General features: G+C 48.6%; 1 protein-coding gene across 6 annotated transcripts in view; it reads right to left on the bottom strand.

Moving 5' to 3' along the window:
- The window catches only part of EPHB2 (EPH receptor B2), a 270,415-nt gene that overhangs the window by 210,659 nt on the left and 38,086 nt on the right, over positions 1-21,670 (bottom strand). Inside the window, exon 2 of one of the 6 annotated variants that reach the window (XM_074975422.1) lies at positions 8,771-8,846. The exons of the other annotated variants lie outside the window; for them this stretch is intronic. The gene's annotated coding sequence lies outside the window, so the exon portion shown is untranslated. The remainder of the gene's footprint in view (positions 1-8,770; positions 8,847-21,670) is intronic. 6 annotated transcript variants of the gene reach the window in all.

Genomic DNA, 21,670 nt, shown 5'->3' with positions numbered 1-21,670 from the left:
CCAAAGACACATGAAGTCATTGGGCCAGCACCTTTGCATTTAAAATTTGCTCCTTAACCTCTACGTCTCGGGTAATTGAGTTTCATGCATCAGTGCTACAGAGTAATCTGGGAAGGCAAGCGCATGCATGCACACCTCCACACGCACTCACCCCCCCAGGCCGGCCAGCCACTCAGACTTCCTCGGAGTGAGCTGCAGCATGTGAGCAAAGCTCTCCCTCTCTCACTGCCAGAGTGCACATACTCAATCCTCTTCTGTTTTTCCTTCCCCACAGGCGGTGGAATCCCACTGCCCACCGTTTGCTTGGGCGCTGGCTCCCAGCTACTGCAGAGCCCTGAGAGGCCAATTCTTGTAAACAGCAACTCAAATGAAATTTCACTGGGACAAGATCATTCAGCCTCACTCCCCGTGGGAGCTGCTGCCACAAGAAATCCTGCTGCCAACCCCCAGCAAAGAGACTCGCTCTGCAGGGGAGAGGATGGCCTTAAAGAGACAGGCAGCTCGCTCACACCCCGGCCTTATTTTGCACTGCAGAGACACTGGCACAGCCCCGCCTGCTCTCAGGGCAGCCACCCTCACACACACTGCGCTGGGCCGGCAGGAAGACTTTCATCCGTATATAAGGTGTGGTTTCAGAGTAGCAGCCGTGTTAGTCTGTATTCGCAAAAAGAAAAGGAGGACTTGTGGCACTTTAGTCTCTACGGTGCCACAAGTACTCCTTTTCTTCATATAAGGAGAGGGAAGTGGAGGCCTCCATGCTGCTCTGGCTCTGGGCCAGTTGTGCCCACGCACACTGCTGTGGGGTCAGAGTGCCTGCAGGAATTGGATGCGTTTGCTCAGTCCACAGAAGCGCAGAGCTATAATTCATTTGCAAATTTAACACCATTAATTTAGGCTTGAATAGGGACTGGGAGTGGCTGGCTCACTACAAAAGCAATTTTCCCTCTCTTGGTCTTGACACCTCCTCCTCAATTATTGGGAGTGGACCACATCCACCCTCACTGAATTGGCCTTGTCAGCACCAGGTCTCCACTTGTAAGGTAACTCCCTTCTCTGCATGTGTCAGTACAGTAACTCCTCACTTAAAGTTGTCCCAGTTAACACTGTTAAGTTGTTGATCAATGAGGGAACAGGCTCCTTTAAAGTTGCGCAATGCGCCCTTATAAGGTCGTCTGGCAGCCGCCTGCTTTGTCCACTGCTTGCAGGAAGAGCAGCCCATTGCAGCGAGCTGGTGGGGGCTTGGAACCAGGGTGGACCAGTAGCCCCCCCATCAGCTCCCCGCTCCCCTAAGTTCCCTGTGCAGCAGCCCCCCAGCAGGCTATCAAATGCCAGCAATTCAGCTGTCCCTCCCGCCACTGCCATGTGCTGCTCCTGCCCTCTGCCTTGGAGCTGCTCTCCAGAGCCTCCTGCTTGCTGGGGGGGGGGGGGGGGGTAATGTCAGGGTGTCCCCCTCCCCCCTGCATCTTGCTTACCCCATCTCCAAAGAGCAGGGGGGACACAGGGCAGGGCTCAGGACAGAGGGAGCTTCCTGGAAGCAGCTGCTGCGGTCTCAGCTTGCTGATTAACTTAACAAGGTAGTGTATTTAAGAGTGGTGTCAGCATATCTAAGGGGAAACGCGCATCTCTCTCTCACACACACACGGTGTGCATCTCTGTCTGCCATGCTGTCTCCCCTCCCTCCATTCCTGCTGCCTTGTAGAGTGTGAGGCTGCACTGACAATGAGTTAACCCTTGAGGGCTCAGCCAATTGCTAGTTCATCATTTAGCAGTAAGGCAATCCCTGGGAAGTATCCCACCCTCTGACTCCACCACCTCAACCAAGCTTCACAATCATCATCTGAGTACAGTATTAAATTGTTTATTTAAAATGAGAGAGAGAGAGTGTGTGAGTGGTCTTTTGTGTGGCAAAAAAAATTTCCCTGGAACCTAACCCCCCGTTTACATTAATTCTTATGGGAAAACTGGATTCGCTTAAAGTCACATTTTTCAGGGACATAACGTTAAGTGAGGAGTTACTCTATATTTATGCCTGTATCCGTAATTTTTATTCCATGCATCTGAAGAAGTGGGGTTTTACCCATGGAAGCTTATGCCCAAATAAATCTGTTAGTCTTTAAGGTGCCCCTAGATTCCTCGTTGTTTTTGTGGATACAGACTAACACGGCTACCCCTCTAATACAGACACGCAGTGTTTACCTCACAGAAAATCGCTGGGTTTCTCCTCAAAGGAATCTGGTGTCACTGCCTTGACCTTGTTACATATATCACCCCATGGCATTTCTCTCCACCCCTTTCACCTCACAGCACTGTGCTAAGGCGGACAGGTCCATGGCCCCCCATTGAGCAGTGGGGAAGCTGAGGCAGAGAGGCCCCTGTTCCTAAAGAAGCAAGGTGTAAGGTACTTTACAGGCACACAGGCCCTGCTCTCCCCATCTTTCTCTTCCCTCCTTCCAGCTGGCTGGCTGCTTTGGGGAGTACTAGCTAGCCACCCCGAGCCATGAAATGAAGGACTGAGAGGAGTCCACTCAGTGTCTGGGTCTGGCATACTGAAATGTGGCTGAAATGAACCCAAAGGAATCCCTGTGCACCCAGGAACGGCAGAGCCTGCAGCCTCAGGCCTGTGCAACCACAGCGAGTGAAGGTAGGGGCCAGAGGAGCAGAGCAGAGGTCAGGACAATATGGACAGGGACACAAGGAGAGGGCAGAGGGCAGTGTTCAGCACTGTGGTGATGGCAGGGTGATCGCACAGGTCAAGAGCGTAGCACGGTTGTGCACAATGGCAGAAAATAATGAGCCGACGTGTGATGGGGTGTCTACCCCACACAAGGCCTGACAGGTTACAAGTGCTAAGTGGGCCAATTAGCTGCCCAGGCTGCACCTGGAGGAGCAGGCAGCCAGGGAGCAGGGAACTGACTGAAAGCAGGCTCAGCTGAAGGGGCCTATATAAGCCAGGAAACTGGCAAGAGACTGTTCCGCAGGGAAGGAGGCTGTGGTCGCTCCCTGAGAAGAGGGAGGCAGGCGAACCCAGAGAGGGGGGAGCCAGGAGGACAGGAGAAGGCTTGGGGAAAAGCAGCAAGGAATAAGAGTGCAAACCTTGGCTGCTGTTAAGAGGGCCCCTGAGCCAGGACCTAGGGTAGAGGGCAGGCCCGGGTCCCCCTACCAGCCACTGATGAGGTGGCACTGATGGGGCAGCGAGCAGGAAGACTGCCTGAGCAGACAAGTCACAAAAAAGAGCAAGCTCCAGCTCCTGAAGCAAGAGCGGCCACAGGGTGAGACAAGACAGCTGGAGAAACCACCAGAGGAGAGTGCAACGTCTGGAAAAGCTAATCCCCAGAGTGACCAGCAGGAGGCACCACCTACAGCAAGTGGACCCTGTAACATGATGGGACAAGGGTACAGCACCTGCTCAGGTCGGAGTCCAAAGAGAGTGATGCCTAGAACTATGGGGTTAGAAGGGACCACAAGAGTCATCTAGTCTAATTAACCCCCTACAGAACGCAGGACTCGTCGTGTCTAAACCATCCAAGGCAGGTAACTATCCAGCCTCCTATTGAAAGCCTCCAGTGAAGGAGCTTCCACAATTTCCTGAGGCGTCTGTTCCATTGGCCAACTGTTCTTACAGTTTAGAAAGATTTTCCTGAGATTCAATCTACATCTGCTCTGCTGGAGTTTGAGCCCATGGCCTCTTGTCCTGCCCTCTGTGGCAAGAGAGAACAACTTTTCTTCATCTTTTTTATGGCAGCCTTTCAATATCTGAAGAGCGCTATCATGCCCCCATTAATCTCCTCTTTTCCAAACTAAACATACCCAGTTCCTTCAGGCTTTGCTCGTATGGTTTGCATTCCATCCCTTTGATCATTGTCACTTGCCTCTGGATCCTTTCCGGTTTCTCTACATCCTTTCTATTCATTAGTGACCAAAATTGGACACAGTACTCCACCGGAGGCCTAACCAGCGCCAAGCAGAATGGTACGATCACCTCCTAGGACTTACATGCTATGCCTCCGTTAACGCAACTTAAAATTGCATTTGCTTCTTTTGCAACAGCATCGCATTGCTGACTCATGTTGAGGTTGTGATCCACCACAACTCCCAGATCCTTCTCAGCCCTGCTGTTGCCAAGCCAGTTATCCCCCATTGTGCATTTGTTTTTTCTTCCTTACATTTGTCTTCGCTGAATTTCATTTTGTTGTCTATAGCCCAGTTCTCAAATTTATCCAGATCCCTCTGAATTTTAGCTCTACCCTCCAAAGGGTTGGCAACCCCCACAGCTTTGTGTCTTCTGCAGACTTGATCAGCGTGCTCTAGTCCTACATTTAGTAAAGATGTTAAACACTGGACCCAAAACAGATCCCTGTGGAACCCCACTTGACACCTCCCTCCAATCCGACATCATTCCAGTCATAGTTACTCTTTGTTTGTGGTTGTTCAACCAATTATGTATCCACTTCATGGTAGTTCTGCCGAGCCCGCATTTCTCCATCTAACTTATCAGAATGTCACGTAGGAAGGAGTGAAGCAGAGTTCTGTGAGGGGGGACAGCGAGTTTCAGGGACAGGAGCAGAGCTTTCAGAGATTTCCACATTCTTCAAACTGGGTGTCTGCCCCAGACAGATGTCACTTCATCTTCCCTAGGGTCCCTCTCCTCACAGATAACACCCGCCACCAGGGCGGAACAGGCTTCACCAGCCATAAACTGGTCAACCTATACATACTGATCAGCCCCTGTGCCTGTCTGCACCGTTGGTCTGTCAATGACAGGCACTCCCTTGGCGCTGTGAGTAATAACAGCAATAAATTATCAACGTAACTGTTAGATACTCCTCACATGCCTTTGCATGACCCTCCCACAACAGCCACCCCACCTCAGTGCAAAGACACCCCCAGCACACAGTGTAACACATACCTACATGTACCAACCCAACAACGATTACGGTCGCACACCTAGAGACAATGCCCTTCTCCAGAACAGGGAGCAATGCAGCAGATCCTCTATCTGCAAGAGAGAAATGTCTCCCTTCCCCGGAGCCACCAACCAGTCTGGCAGCTCCACTTTCCCACCCCTCCCCCTTTTCCAAGCACAGATTGTGTCATAGAGAAGACCAGTGAAGAGTCACAGCTCCCCAGAGCACAAAGCAATGGTGATGAGGGCAGGCCCGAAAACTACAGTTCTGTTTTGTGACAAAGTCTGAGGTCCCAACATTTGTTTTCATCCCCATGTTGAACAAAAATTAGACTTTTGAAATGTTGTGTGTAAAGTTAAAAAAAGCACAAGAGAGTCCTCAGAACAGTGGTCTGTGCACTCGCCTAGGATGAGAGAGACCCAGGTTCAAAGTCTTTGCTCTGGGGCAGTGACTTGGGGCACATCTACACTAGGAACTTAAGTCAACCTAACATAGTTAGACTTAACTCTTGTCCCCACTGCCCTTCTTCTGTCGGTGGTGCGTATCCTCACCAGGAGCGCTTCCACTGACTTAAAAGGGGCAGTCAGAGGGCACTGAGAGCCCGGGTCCACAGCTCCCCTCCGCTGGTAGCCCAGTGGCTGGGGGAACCAGAATCCAGGGGGGGAGGGGAGCCTGGATCCAAGTGGGGAGCGGGGTGGGTGCAGCCCAGCTTGGAGCAGGGAGCCCAGGGGATAGCCGGGCTCTAGCTGGAGCCCCCAACACACCCCAGGGTGACAGCCCAGCTTTCTTGTCAATTTCACAGATCCATACTAGAGCCATGAAATTGACCAGAATGACACCCAACAGCTGATGTAAATAACCCCGGTGTCTAGACAGACACTGTGCTGCCCTAACTACACTGACATAAGCTCTATGCCTCTCGTGGAGGTAGAGTAATGTCGGTGTAGCAGGGCACTTACATTGGCGGGACAAGGCTGTAGTGTGGACATTATTAGGTTGAGGTAAGATGCTACATGTCTATCTAACTTTGTAGTGTAGACCAGGCCTTGGAAATGAGTCTCCCACATCCCCGGTGAGTCCCCGTACCACCAGACCAGAGAGTCCATCTGTCTCCCTGGTCAGCGAATAATTAGTGATACAAAGTGGAACGGCTCCAACCAGAAAGCCAGAGTCTGATTTGTAGCCTTCTAAACCCTTGCTCTACCCCTGTTCATCACAGGGAACTGAACCCCCATATCGGCGATAAATGCTTTAATCACCAGGCTATTCTGGCCATCTCTCTCACTGACTGGAAATCCCATCGCACACTTGAGGAAATTTTCAATCAAGAAAACAGTTTTGCCAACATTTTCAAACCCACTTCAATGCTCATTAACGCCAGCCAAGACTTGTCACTGATCTAGCACTTTCCATCCAATGCATGACACAAAAGTAGGGCAAGATCACTGTCCCCATTTTACAGACAGGGAAACTGAGGCACCCACCAGTGACCTTTAGAACTTCAGCCGTGACTCTGGAACCAGCTGTAAATCTGACCAAGACCGAAAGAGTTTATGCTCTCAGAGCATGCCAGAGAATGCACCTCACATACAATTCCCCTTTCACTGACACCATTCACAATCTCAGAGCTAACCAGACTCTGCATATCAAGTTCTGCACTATAAAAGCAGATGAGAAAGCATCATGCTCTTTGTTCACGCCCTGCAGGTGTGTTCCAGGTGCTGCATTTGAGCATCTAGCTGTTCTCCTTGGACATGCTGAGCTCCATACCAGACAGCCTGCAAGGGAAATAATAAGACTTCACACTAGTTTAGTACTTTCCATTATTTCATTCTGTTTTGTTCTATTCAGGCTCCTTGTACTGCACCCATCATCATGATATCCAGTGCCAAATCCCTCTGGGAGAAAACATCCACCACTGAAATGCAGCCACCTCTGGAGTGGAGCATGGCAGCAGTTTTATCGGGCATGCCAAGACTACACGAGAGTTTAGGAAAGAAGTAAAGAGCACTGTACCCAACTGAAACTGCAGGTAAGGAGAGTGCATTTGCCCAAAGGGAAGCTTGGCCAGAATACTGGGGTAAACAGACTGAATAAGAATCCTGCTCAGCACAGACTCTGGGCTCTGCACAGGGGTGTACAAAGCGATCATGTGCATAGGTGCCGACTCTGTGGGTGCTCCCGGGCTGGAGCACCCATGGGGAAAAAATTGGTGGGTGCTCTGCACCTACTAGCAGCTCCCCGCCCCAGTTCATCACCGCCGCCATCCCTGCTTCTCATCCCAGCTGTTTCGCGGCATAACAAGCTCTGGAAGGGAGGGGGAGGAGAAGGAAGATGGCGCGCTCAGGGGAGGAGGTAGGGAAGAAGCAGGGCTGGGGCAGGGATTTGGGGGAAAGGAGTCAATAGGGGCAGGGGCAGAATCGGGGTGGGGCCGGGGGGCCGTGAGCACCCACCGGCGCCAGGAGAAGTTGGCGCCTATGATCATGTGTTTCTATGGGAGCTACGCTTACTTGACACCAATTACCATCTTCAGCTCACACTCCACGCTGCTGCTCTGAACCGGAGACGAAGAAAGAGTCGGAAAGATTCAATCTCAGAAGGCCCAGAGCCCACCTGAATGGAGAAACGTGGCTCTCTCACCTGGAGAATGGCCACACTGCAGCTCCCATGGATTCCCCGAGTGAGGGCTCATCCCATGTACACCCTGCCCCTGGCTCCTGGAGCTTCCCCCTACAGCTTTGTAGGGCAAGAGCTAGGGGCCCTCATGTTCTGCAGACCTGCCTATCCATGGGCTATTTCCTGGCATTGCATTGGGAGCTCTCCAGAACTTAACAGCTCCATCTTACCAGTTCCTGCCCATCAGCTTTTCGGCTGCAGGAAATCAAAGGGGGGAAGGGAGAGAATACCACTGCCCACACCTGGGAGATGTGGGTGTGCTGTGACAGGAAAGCCTCTTTCCCCGCAATCCACATCAGAAGTGTAGGAACACTTGTGGAGTCAGGTGGAGGGAAGAGTTCAGAGCCACCCAGCCACCGGCAGCTTTTCACTTCATGATTTACTACGACCGAGTGCTGCTCCTCCCCGGAGCAGGCGGAATCTGTCTGCACATAAAGCGAACTGCCTCTGGAATGCGGCTGCTGCCACGCTAAGAATGGGGCTCCCCGGGGAGACGGCTTTGCTGAGTTATGCCAAGCCAGCTGCACGGAGAAGCTGCGGCCGGGAAAGTAACTTCCCAGGTGGCTTTACAGTGCAGTGGAGATCAGGGTGCCTGCGTCGCGCCCTCATTACAAGGCCTGAATGGAGAGACTTATAGGAGGAGAAGTTGCTTGGGCAGCTCCCTGGTTCATTAAGCACCATAATAAACCCTCTTGTCATAACCCCTACCTGGCTATTCACGGAGAACCCTTGGGGCCTGAAAGCTGCTCTGGGGGGTGAGGAGGGGTGTCACCAGCCTAACCGCCTCCCATAATCTCTCCACACACACTTGCTTCTAACTGAGCAGGGAGGGGAGAGTCAGTCAGCTCTAGGGAGCCAGTGGGAGGATTCAAGGAAAGGGCACGTAGACACAGAGGGACATCACATGCCCTAATGCACAGTCATGCACTCTCACTTCCACACACACACGCTTGTGCGCATGCAGACACACACAGGCAGTACTTGCACAGTACCAAAGCACACACTACCACAAGTACGTACACACATGCACTGATGTACAAACACACATGCACGCAATATGCTTGTGTACACACACACATGCTCACGCCCAGACTTGTGGACAGACACACATTTAATGGCTGGGAATCAAGGCCAGAATATTCGAATGTTTTTTTTTAAATGAATACAAACTTGTGACTGCATTCGGTTACCCTCTGCTACTGAAACAATCCCTTCGCCTTTGAAGGCTGCACCACGGTACTGTAGTGATCACTCACTTCCTCGCATCTAGTGGAACAAGTAAACAGATGTTGGGTGGCTGGTTAATCACTTCACCTGTTTGTTACACGTTGCCACAGCTTTATAGATAATAAAAATCCACTAGCTGAATATTCCTAAAGGGTGACTCTTCTCGCCTAGAGCAAGTTGGTATTTAAGCAGGTCAGGTTTGCAATTTGTGGTTATAAAAATAATCCAGTAAAACTGGAGCAAGGGTGAAACTGAACTGGTAACCCGCAACTCACGATTGCAAGTGGAGGGCTGCACAGAGCACAGGCTGGCCATTGACCAGCTGTCCCACAAGACAGGGCTGGAGGGGCACACCGCAGATGGCTCTGGTGGACAAATCCCCAAACCAGAGCTGATCTGCACATGGATCCAGACTCCTTGGGACTGTGTGGATAGAGATCCTGGAAGTATGTGAGCCTCAGAAGGTACCTTGTACATTAATCCACCCTCCCAGATAGCAGTGAGCCCTGTTCAAGCAGAGGCAGAGATATCCAGCTATTCTGGACCAGCCATGAGAAAACACATTCACAACAGGCACCTGGGAGCTTGGGAAAGCTTCATGGAAAGGGCTACTGGGGGGCAGCACTGTGTGTACAGAATTCAGTCCAGTCCACAAGCCATGCAGGGATCTCTGGGGAGCAGGGAACACAGAGGGGGCTGTGGAGGGGCAAGTCTCCTAAGGTAAGATCCATATTGCCGTGGAGAATGACAGCCACCGACAGACAGGTAACTGCACCTTGGCAACTAGTGAGGCTTTCAACTTCAGTTACAGCTTCCCTCCAGTAACTTCCCAGCCAAATACTAGCAAGTTTGCCTGACAGGGACAGTGGTGCTAACACAGACCACAGCCTGGTAGGCAGAGCAGAAATGTGTTCCCAAAGGAAACTGCCCAGGCTTGCCTTGAGCCCCTTGGCTCCTCAGAGATCTCCAAAGCTCATCCACAAGCTGGGTGTGAGGATGTGCTGGGGGAATGGCCCGGTGCCAGACATAGCATGGGTGTGGCTCTCTGAGAAGGTGCCACCGGCATGGTGAGTGCTTCCAGACACTGTACCAGGTACAGCCGCTTTGCCCGCTCTGCACTAGCAGCGGCTTATTAAACCAAGGCTCTGTGCAACACGCACATGGGCACTCAGAAGCTGGTCAGCAATTCTAAGCATCCTGCCTGCAATCTGCACAAGTCAGACCCAGCAACGGCCTTCACACTGACCTAGCCCTACCACCAGACAGGGACAGAGGGGTGAGGCGCTGGGCAACAGGCTCTCATCCCTTACTGCTCCGAGGAAGTGGAGGTCACAGCTCTGCACAAGGCACAGCAGACCAGCTGTCCCACAAGACAGGGCTCGAGGGGCACACCACAGCTGGCTCTGGTGGACAAATCCCCAGAGCTGATCTGCCCATGGGTCCAGACTCCCTGGGACTGTGCAGATAGAGATCCTGGAAGTATGTGAGCCTCGGGATCCAGCTTCAGAGGCCCGGACACACAAGGATAAGCTTCAGCAGCACAGGTGTATCTGGGGTCGTGCCAGCTGTCAAGACTAACTCGCCACCCAAGCATGGAGGTGCCCAACCAAGATATCAAGAGAACAAAGGTCAATTCACAGATTCATAGGTTTTAAGGCCAGAAGGGGCCATTCACTGGGCTCTTCAATCTAGCAGAGAAAGCCATGACATGATCCAGTGGCTGGAAATCGAAGCTAGACAAAAAAATCAGACTGGAAATCAGGCACCAGTTTTTAACAGGGAGGTTAAGTAACCACTGGAACAATTTACCAAGGGCTACGGTGGATTCTCCAGCACTGGCCATTTTTAAATCAAGACCGGACTTTTTTCCTCACAGATCTACTCTAGGAATTATTTTGCGGCAGGTCTCTGGCCTGTGTTATACAGCACTGCAGACTAGATGATCACAGTGGTCCCTCTGGCTTGGGAATTACAAATCTATGATTTGCAATCACCTTGTCCGACCTCCTACCTAGCACAGACCACAGGACTTCCCTGAATTAATTCCTGCTTCCAGTCCAATAGCTTTGTTTAAACTAGAGCAGCTCTTTTTGAGAAAGACGTAACCATTCCGAGGGACAGAGAATCAACTACAGCCCTTTTCGCTTCTATCTCAGAGTGCAGGGGGGCTGGAACTAGGGGTGCAGCACCCCTAGTTCCAGTGGTTTCTGTCATAGACTGTGTTTACAGTTCAGTTCAATGGCTCTTAGCACCCCCAGTATACAATCTGTTCCAACAGCACTGGTGGAGTTCTTCACTGACAAGGAGCCCAAAGCTTTGAGCAGCAGCCCCAGTTCAAACCCTTCCCCCTTCAGCTCTGCGCCTTACAAACACATTGCCAGAGGCTTTACATGCAGCCTGGCCAAAGACCAATACAGCTACCAGAGATGGAGAAGCAAAGCGTGCGACCCAGCTCTGTATAGAAATCCAACCATATAGAGCCGTTAGAAAAGACTGCTCCCGACTCCGGATCACAAAACCACTGAGATCAAGCCAGCAGTGCACCTCGCTTAGCCCACCACGCCACGGACGCCCTCTGGAGTGGCGGCAGCACAATGACGTCATGCTTCTGCATCTTGCAAACCTGGTTCTGCGTGCTAGGGTTGCCAACTTTTTCATTGCACAAAACCAAACACCCTTTCCCCGCCCCACTCCTTCTGAGGCCCTGCCCCCACTCACACGAGCCCCCCTCCCTCCATCGCTCGCTCTACCCCACCCTTACTCATTTTCACTGGGCTGGGGTAGCGGGGTGGGTTGGGGCCTGGGGGAGTTAGGATGAGGAGGGGGCTCCGGGAGGGAGTTTGGGTGCAGGAGGGGGTTCTGACCTGAGGTGGGGGTTCGGGCTCTGGTCAGCAGTGGGTTCTGCCCTGGGGCAGGGGGTTCAGGGTGCGGGCTCCAGCCGGGCAGCACTTACCTCAGGTTGGTGACACAGCAGGGCTAAGGCAGGCTCCTTGCCTGCCCTGGCTCCACGCTGCTCCCAGAAGCGGCCAGCATGTCTGGCCCCTAGGCAGAGGCACAGCCAGGCAGTACCGCCCCCGCAGCTCCCATTGGCCACAGTTCCTAGTCAATGGGAGATGCAGAGCAAGCACTGGGGGCAGAGGTAGCACTTAGAGCTTCCCTGATCATCCCTGCACCTAAGGGCCGGACATGCTGGCCGCTTTGGGGAACTGCACGAAGCCAGGCAGGCAGGGAGCCTGTCTTAGCCCCGCTGCACTGCCGACCGGACTTTTAACAGCCCAGTTTTCTGATCAAAAGCCACATGCCTGGCAACCCTACCTGCATCATCCCCTCTGAGAGGCTCCTTCAGTCGCAAATAGGAGGTAGCATCCGACAGCAGACGCTGGAGGGTTTGTGGCTGGGCAAACAACAGATCGGTTTTAGCCCTCAAACTGAGCAAACAGGGAAAAAGGTTTTGGGGTTGAACAAAACATTTCATTTTGTTTTCGTTTCCTTCCACCCCCCCTGAATCTAGCTAAATTTCAAAACAAAAAACCATTGACTTTTCCAGAAAAATTCCCCCTCCTTTTTCCCAGCCAAAACTGTGTGCCAAATTCATGAATAAAGAAAAGGAGGACTTGTGGCACCTTAGAGACTAACCAATTTATTTGAGCATGAGCTTTCGTGAGCTACAGCTCACTTCATCGGATGCATCACGTAGCTCACGAAAGCTCATGCGCAAATAAATTGGTTAGTCTCTAAGGTGCCACAAGTCCTCCTTTTCTTTTTGTGAATACAGACTAACACGGCTGTTACTCTGAAAATTCATGAATGCCTTCAGCTGACCTGAACACGTAAACTGTTCACAGAAAAGTCTCACCCTGCTTGGCTGCAGTTTTACAAGCACTTTACAGCCATACTACAATAGTTTTATTAGTGAACACTTTTAAACCAAAATATCTTGTTTAAGATGCGTATTTCTATTGAAATATTAGTTCTGTAAGACACTCCTCCCAGCAAGAACATGCACAGTTGAAATGCAGCAAATAAAATTCAACTCAGAATTCTTTTCCCAGTAAATTCTTTATGTTAGGCAATTTGAGTGACATGTCATGACTTGGAATTATATTTGATAAAATATGAGAATCTCTGATTATTTTTTGTAAGTCCAAAAGGAACCACTCTTATCTAGTCTGACCGCCTGTATAACACAGGCCATAAACCTTCCCCCAGATAATTCCTAGAGCAGATCTTTTAGGAAAAAAATCCAATTTTCATTCAAAAATTGCATTATGGAGAATCCAGCACAACCCTTGGTAAATTACTGCAGTGCTTACTCTCATTGTTAAAAACTGATGCCTTATTTCCACTCAGTTTGTCTAGCTTCAACTTCCAGCCATTAATCGTGTTATACCTTTCTCTGCCAGACTACAGAGCCCATTTGGAATATTTGTTCCCCATGTAGGTACTTGGTCTAGGATTTATTTTGGGGCAGGTCTCTGGCCAATGACATAAAGGGGGTCAGACTAAGTGATCACAGTGATCCCGTCTGGCCTTGGATAGCCAAGTGTGTTCAAGTCACCTCTTAACCTCCTCTTTGTTAAGCTAATAGATGGAGCTCCTTGAGTCTATCACTATAAGGCAGGTTTTCTAATCCTTTAATCGTTGTCATGGCTCTTCGCTAAACCCTCTCCAATTTATCAACATCCTTCTTGAGCCGTGGACACCAGAACTGGATGCAGTATCCCAGCAGCAATTGCACCAGTGCCAAATACAACTAGAACCTTCCTACTCGGTATTCCCCTGTTTAGACATCCAAGGATTGCATTGGCCCCTTTGGCCACGGTGATGCACTGAGAGCTCATGCTCAGCTGACTATCCACCATGATCCCTATTTTTTCTTGGCAGAGTCACTGCTTCACCAGATAGAGCATGGCCTACATTCTTTGTCCCTAGAAGTATAACTTTACATTTGGCTGTATTAAAACACACGTTGTTTGCTTCCCACCCAGCTTACCAGGCGATCAGATCACTCTGTAGCAATGACTTGTTCTCTTCGTTATTTACCACTCCTTCCATCTTTGTGTCCTCCGCACACTTTATCAGCGATGATTTTACATAGTCTTCCAAGGCATTGATAAATATGTTGAATAGTGTAGGGCCAAGAACCAAACCCTTTGGCACCCCACTACAAGCCCTCCCCTCCAATGACAATTCCCTGTTTACAATTACATTAAGACCTACCAGTTACGAATCCATTTAACATGTGCCATATTCATCTTATATCTTCCTATTTTAAACAAAATGTTGTTTGACTAGGCAACCACACATCTGATAGAATTATATCAACACTAGGACCTTTATCAATCGAACCCGTCATCCTGTCAAAAAATGGTATCAAGTTAGTTTGATAGGATCTATTTCCCATAAATCCATGGCATTAATTATGTTACCCTCCTTTAATACTTTATTAAATGTCCCATATCAGCTGCTCCATCCTCTCACCCAGGGTCGTAATCAGACTGGCAAACCCATGATTACCCAGGTCATTCCATTTACCCTTTTTAAAAACACTGGCACAACACCTAGCCATCTTCCAATCTCCGGGACCTTCCTCAGTGTTCCCAGACTTATCGGAAAGGTTCCAGTGGTTAATTATCCACACTGTTAAAAAGTGTGCCTTTTTACTTGCCCAAATTCGTCTAGCTTCTGCCTCCAGCCACTCCATCTTGTTCTGCCACTGTTTACTAAATTAAAGAACTCTCTACCATCAGCAACCTTCTTCCCCTGTAGGTATTTATAAACCATGATCACGTCATCACTTAACCTTCTGGAGAAGCTACTTCAGTATGTCATTTTAAGGCAGTCCGCAGTGTTGTTTCCAGGATATTAGAGAGACAAAGTGGATGAGGTAATCTCTTTTACTGGATCAACTTCTGTTAGTGAAAGAGACCAGCTGACCTGAAGAAGAGCTCTATATAAGCTCAAAAGCTTGTCTTTCATCAGCAGAAGTTGGTCCAATAAAAGATATTACCTCACCCACATTATAAGACAGGATTTCCAGACTTTGAGTCATTCTTGTAGCTCTTTTCTGAATCTTCTCCAATTTTTTCAACATCCCCTTTGAAGTGTGGACACCAGAACTGGCTGTGGTCTCATTAATGTCATATACAATGGTAATGCCATCTCCCCGCTTCTACTCGGTATTTTCCTGCTTACAGATCAGGAACCCATTAGCCCTCTTGGCCACCACATTGCACTGGGAGCTCATGCTCAGCTGGTTACCCATCATGACCCAAATCCCTTTCAGAGTCACTGCTTTCCAGGATACAGCCCGCATCCAGTAAGCTTTATTCCTAGATGAATGACACCCCATTTGGCTGTATTAACACACGTGTCGTTAAAGTGAGCTCAACTTACCAAGTGACCCTGATCATCCTGTATAAATGACCTGTCCTCATCATTGTTTATCACACTGCCAGTTTTTGTATTGCCTGCAAATTCAAGCCACATTAGAAACATACCTGTTGAACGATGATTCCACATTTACAGTAATTTCTTAAGATATCAGTTTTTAATCGATTTAATATATGCTGCATTTATTTTATGTTAACTCATCATCAGAACGCTCGTGGCAGGCAGTCTAGTGCCATGCTGAAGTACTAGTATGTCAGTGTTACCTTTATCGATTAAACCTGTGATATCAAAGTCAATTTCAAATTTGTCTGTCGAGACCTATTTTCCATAAAACCATACTGACTGGCATTACTTCTTCTACCATCCTTTAATTCTTTACTGACTGCATCCTGCATCAGCTGTTCCATGATTTTGCATAGTATCTATGTCAGGTTAACTGGCCTATAGTTACCTGGGACATCCCATTTATGCTTGTTAAATATTGGCAGAGTATTAGTTTTTAACCTGTCCTCTGGAACTTCCTCAGGATTCCAAGATTTGTTGAATATCAACATCAATGGCTCAAAGAGGTCCTCTGCCAATTCTTATCAAAAACTCTTAGATGCAAGTTATCTGGGTCCTGCCAATTTAAAGATGTTTAGTAGTCGCTGTTTCACATCCTCCTTAGATACTATCAGGAAATAAAGTATTTCATTATTACTGCAAGATGTGTACACGCCAGCCAGGTTCTTTATGAATATATAAAGAATTTATTGAGCACGTCTTGCTTTTCTGCATCATTATTGACAATTTGACCATTTCTAACAAGTAACAGATCTACCCCCTTGCTAGGATTTTTTTTGTGTTCCTGATATACACCCCCCCCAAAAAAATCCTCCTTATTGTCCTTTACTCCACTGGCCATGTTTTCCATTGATACCTTTAGCCTCCCTTGCCAACTGTGTGCATGTCATAACTGTTAATTGGTAACCATCATGCAATGGGGTGTCCACCCAAACAAGGCAGAGCAGGTTATATTAGGTCAATTAACCTTACATGCAACACCTGGAGGAGAGCCAGGAACTAATAAAGCCTAATGGAGGATGAAGTTCAGCTAGGAGGAGCAGGATGGGCTTGTATAAAGAGAGAAGCTTAGAACAGAAGGGGGCTGCAGGGGAAGTAGTCTGCAGTCACTCCTGGGGAGAAGGGAGTTTGGACTGGTAAATCCAGAGGTAGGGGAAACAAAAGACAGAGCAGGGAAGTAGGATGGAGTCCCTGGAAATAGCGACAACGCTTGGGAGTAAGCAGACTGTGCCTGGGCCCAGATTCCCCTACCAGCCAGTGGGAAAGTGACAAGACCTGGCCTTGGGCTGGAAGACTGTCCAGAATGGCATGCGGACCACAGATCCAGTGGCACCTGGATCCCCTGGAAGGGGAGGACTATACAGTGATCTGGCCAGCGGGCTGAGTCATGAAGGAGCACTGAGAGTTCTGGAGAACAGGGTGGGAGTGGGGGGTTACGATGTGAGCAACTGTTAGAAGAGCGGGGCTTTTGACCTGAAAGGGGCTAATCCCTAAATGCAGCCACAAGGAGGCACTCCAAGGGTGAGTGAACATTGTTACACATCATCAGTATCAGTTTAGTATTTGATGTTTCCAAACAGGAATCAAATCCACCCAAATCAGGCCTGGCTGCTTTACCAGTGGCCAGCTCTTATGAGAGCTCCTGCTGCCTTTATCCTCCTGCAAGGACTGGCCCGCAAGGGTACAGGGCATCACACACACACACACTGGCCATAGTATCCAGCATTTGCTATTTATCACTGGGTCACATGCATTTCCCCTGTAGACACATTTATTTCAATAGTAACAAACAGTGTGAACACAAGCCAGAGTGGAATCCATTGCACAGTATCCAGTATGTGCCATTTTATCCACAACCACGCTTCCGATTTTACAGTTGAAAAAGTCCACTAAAGCAGCTGTCACAGCCAAGGCGTCTGGATTGCTCCATTAGGTAAAGCCATGAGGCCGAGGGGAGCATCTTTAATTACTTTTGCAATTTTGGAAGCTCATGTTCTTGCTAAAACGTACAAACCTGCTGTGGGCCTTTCTGGGTATATGTCATACCTGCAGCTAATGGTGTCACTGTCTTCTCAGCGTAGCAAGATGCAATCCTCCCTCTCCCGCAAAATACTCCATCCATGATGCTGGGCTGCAGAAGGAGATATGACTGGCCACAGCAGTCATTCCCATTAGGCTCAGACGGACTTTTGAAGTGGATATGGGAATGCAAATGATCACTCCAAAGGGAGAGCAGCTTTGAAATAAAGGATTGTTTAGTTTAGAGTAGTTCCTGCAACAGTCTCCTAGACCATTGGCTCTCAACCTTTCCTGACTACTGTACCCCTTTCAGGAGTCTGATTTGTCTGGCGTAGCCCCAAGTCTCACCTCACAAACTATTTGCTTTCAAAATCGGACATAATACAAAAGTGGCACAGCTAAACTACTACTAAAAAACTGCTGAGTTTTTAATTCATACCATATAATTATAAAATAAATCAACTTGATATAAATAGTGTACGTACATTTCAGTGGATAGTATACAGAGCAGGGTAAACAAGTCATTGTCTGTATGGAATTTTCATCTGTATCGACTTCACTAGTGTTTTTACATAGCCTGCTGTAAAACCAGGCAAATATCTAGATGAGCTGATGTCACCCTGTAAGATCTCTACATACCCCTGGTTGAGAACCACTGTCCTAGACCTTTGCCAGGCAATTGCAGTCTATTCAGGGGAGGGATTCTCCAGCATTTCCACTTCAGAAAAAGAGGTGTTCTCATGAGCCACCTCCCCTCAGACAGTTCATTTCCCAGACCAGAAGGACATCTCCAGGCACCACTGGGGATGCGGGGGCAAGTGGAATCCTTGCTGCAGGTGTAATACACCACAGGGGGCACACCAGCGCTCGTGGCACAGCAGCAGAGCAAAGGAACGTTGGGCCAAATAATGAAAGGAGAGTTCTTTCGAACCAGGATAGCGTTTCCCATCTAGAATCCGCCCATTCCCCTGGGGGAGGAAAGGACTCCTGGGGAAGGGGCTGCGTATTCACGGGGATGAGAGAGATTGTAGCTTTCCACTCGCTCCCAGCTCCCCATGCTGAAGGACAAGGGCACATGGGGGCAGGAGACTCTGGGAGGGCCAGAAGCCACCACGAGCAGCAGTGATCCAAAGTGTGCATGAGAAGAATCCAGCTCCTGCAGGTGACGCTTTCCCGAGAGACTTGGGCTGGAGAGGGATCCCTCAGCCCTTCCAGTCTCAACGCACCCATGCCCTGCTCCATCCCCTCCATGCCCAACCACGGGCTCCTGCCAGAGAATGGATGGATCCCACCTAGGCTTCTAGAGTCACCCGACTGGTTTGTGAGGCCCCAGCACAGCGGGGCCAAAGCTGCCAGACATGAGCTGCCTCCCTCTCCGTTCCTGGTGTCCGAAGCTGTGTTACCTCCCTCCCTGGCAATCCCAGATGGGAGGGAACAAGGCCTAGCCATGATCGCTAGAGGCTGCTTGGACTGCATGGAGGCACAGCAGAGATCTAAGAGCACTTGCTTTATATTTGCCTGTACAGCATCCGCCTCTAGCAGCCAGGCAGTAAAGCCACAATACATGCAACCTAACTCCTACCCACTGGCTATGGAACATGGGAACCGTTCAGCCCCATCCCACCTGCTTCCGCCAAAGCCTCACTCCGCCGGACACCTCTCTACACTGAGTATCCAGGTAAATAAGAGCCATCCCAGCAGCAAAGCCGCCCTGCACTGACTGATCAGCGATGTGTCTGTTTCACAGATTAAATCATAATACTAAATAATTGGCAATTGTCCTCTCTCTGATGCATCTTCCCTGCAGGCACATTTACTTCAATAGTAACAAGTAACAGTGTGAACACAAACGTGAGTGGAATCCATTGCACAATTTAGCCACATACACAAGGACACCAAGCCGGGGGGAAAACAGGATCAGCTCTGTCCATTCGTGGAGCAGCATGCAGGGGGTCAAGACCAAGGTTTTATTTCCAGCTCATGTCAGTAACCTATATACTGAACTAGGGGCTACACCAGGGCTAGTTTCCCAAAATTGAGGAAAATTATGAGCAAAATTTAGAAAGATATGAAGGAAAATTGGGAGTGCTTTAAGAAGAGTTTATTACAGGGCCAAAAAGCCACAATTCCACAATCAAAAAAAAAAAAGATGATACTTTTTTTTGACATCCTGGATCAGTGTGAAATAAAGGCAGCAATTAGAAAGAAATAAGCAATACATAACAAATGGTGGAAAAGGAGTAAGAGATAAAAATTAGAAGTTATGAAGTGATGAAAATTGATAAGGGAAGCGAAGGACATTAGGGAAAAATAAGGGAAGCGCTAAGGACAATAAGCAGGAGTTTAAGTATATTAGGAAAAAAGAAATCCCAGCAATGATGGAGACCTATTACTAGATGGAGATGATAAAATTGTTAATAATGATGCAGAAGCAGTCAATAAATATTTCTGTTCTGTACTTGGAAAGAAGCAGGATGATGGACTTGTACTGGAAAGTATTTCATCATCCTCATGTGGTACATTAGTAACTCAGGAGGATGCTAGATGACATATGCGATGGGATACAGATTTTTAAAATCATCAGGCCTGGGTAACTTGCACTGAGGGGTCCTAAAAAGTTGGCTGAGGAGATCTCTGTTATGCAGATAAACTTTTCATACATCTTGGAATCCCAGGGAAATTCCAGAAGACTGATAAAGTGCTAATACAGTACTGAGCCAATAGACAAAAAGGGCAAGTGGAATGACCCATTAACTATAGGCTGGCTAGCCTGACATCTGTCCTGGGCAAAATAATGGAAATGCTGATACAGGATTCAACTCAGCAAACTGAAGGATAGGAATGTAATTAATGCCAGTCAACAAGGCTTTACAGAAAATAGGTCTTCTCAAACAAAGCTGGTTTCATTCTTTTATGAGATTAAAAGTTTGGTTGATAAAAGGTTACTAAGGGTTTTGTGAAGCATTTTGAGTTAGTAGCACACAACATTCTGATTAAATAATTAGCTCTACTCAATATCAACAGAGAACTGGCTAACTGACAGATCACAAGAGACTGCTGTCGATAGGGAGTCATCATTGAGGTGTTTCTAGCGGGGTTCTGTAGGTACCTGGGGTACCTGAAGCTCTTCAACATTTTCATCAATGATCTGGAAGTAAACATACAATCATTGCTGACAAAAATCTGGGGACGAAGATTGGTGTAGTGGTGAATAATGATGTGGGCAGGACATGTGAACAAATTCGCTTGGTAACTGGGGCCATTCAAACAAAATGTAATTTAAGACAACCAAATGCAAAGTTGCATATCTAGGAAGAGAGAATACAGGCCATCCTTACAGACTGGGGAACTATATCCTGGAAAGCAGTGACTCTGAAAAGGATTTAGCAGTTACAGTGGACGAGCATTGAACATGAGCTCTCAGTGTGATGCTGTGGCAAAAAGCGCCAATGTGATTCTTGGATATATGAGCAGTGGGTAGGAAGCAAAGAAGTGACCACGTTTTGTATATGACATTGGTGAGACCAATACAGGAAAACTGCATCCAGTTCTGGTGTCCACATTTTATAAATGGTGTTGAAAAATTGGAGTATGTGTAGTAAAGAGCCACCACAATGATGCAAGGGCTGGAGAAAGTGTCTTGCAGTGAGAGACTTAACAAGTGCAACCCGTTGAGTGTATCGAAGACAGGGGGGCCTCGTGTGTAAGTACCACCATGGGGAGAAAACACCAGTACCAAAGGGCTCTTTAATGCAGCACTGAAAGGCAGAACAGGAACCAATGACTGAAAGCTAAACCCAGACAAATTCAAATTAGAAATAAGGCACAAATATTTAACAGTGACGGTGATTAGCCATGGGAACAAACTATCTAAGGGAGCGATGGATTCTCCATCTCTTGATGTCTTCAAATCAAGACTGGATGCCTTGCTAGAAAATATGCTTTAGTCCAGTAGTCCCCAAACTTTTCACATCATGCTCCCAGTCACCCCATTCAGCCCCCCCGCCCCCAGAAGCCACGGTCAGGAGCGGGACCGTGGCTCGGGCTGAAATGTCAAGAGTAACAAGAAGGGTTTCTTCAGGTATGTTGGCAACAAGAAGAAAGCCAAGGAAAGTGTGGGCCCCTTACTGAATGAGGGAGGCAACCTAGTGACAGAGGATGTGGAAAAAGCTAATGTACTCAATGCTTTTTTTGCCTCTGTTTTCACTAACAAGGTCAGCTCCCAGACTGCTGCGCTGGGCATCACAGAATGGGGAAGAGATGGCCAGCCCTCTGTGGAGATAGAGGTGGTTAGGGACTATTTAGAAAAGCTGGACGTGCACAAGTCCATGGGGCCGGACGAGTTACATCCGAGAGTGCTGAAGGAATTGGCGGCTGTGATTGCAGAG

This window comes from Natator depressus, chromosome 18 (assembly GCF_965152275.1).
Source record: "Natator depressus isolate rNatDep1 chromosome 18, rNatDep2.hap1, whole genome shotgun sequence".
In the NCBI taxonomy this organism is placed as follows: domain Eukaryota; kingdom Metazoa; phylum Chordata; order Testudines; family Cheloniidae; genus Natator; species Natator depressus.
This window is presented reverse-complemented; position numbering and strand designations above follow the sequence as displayed.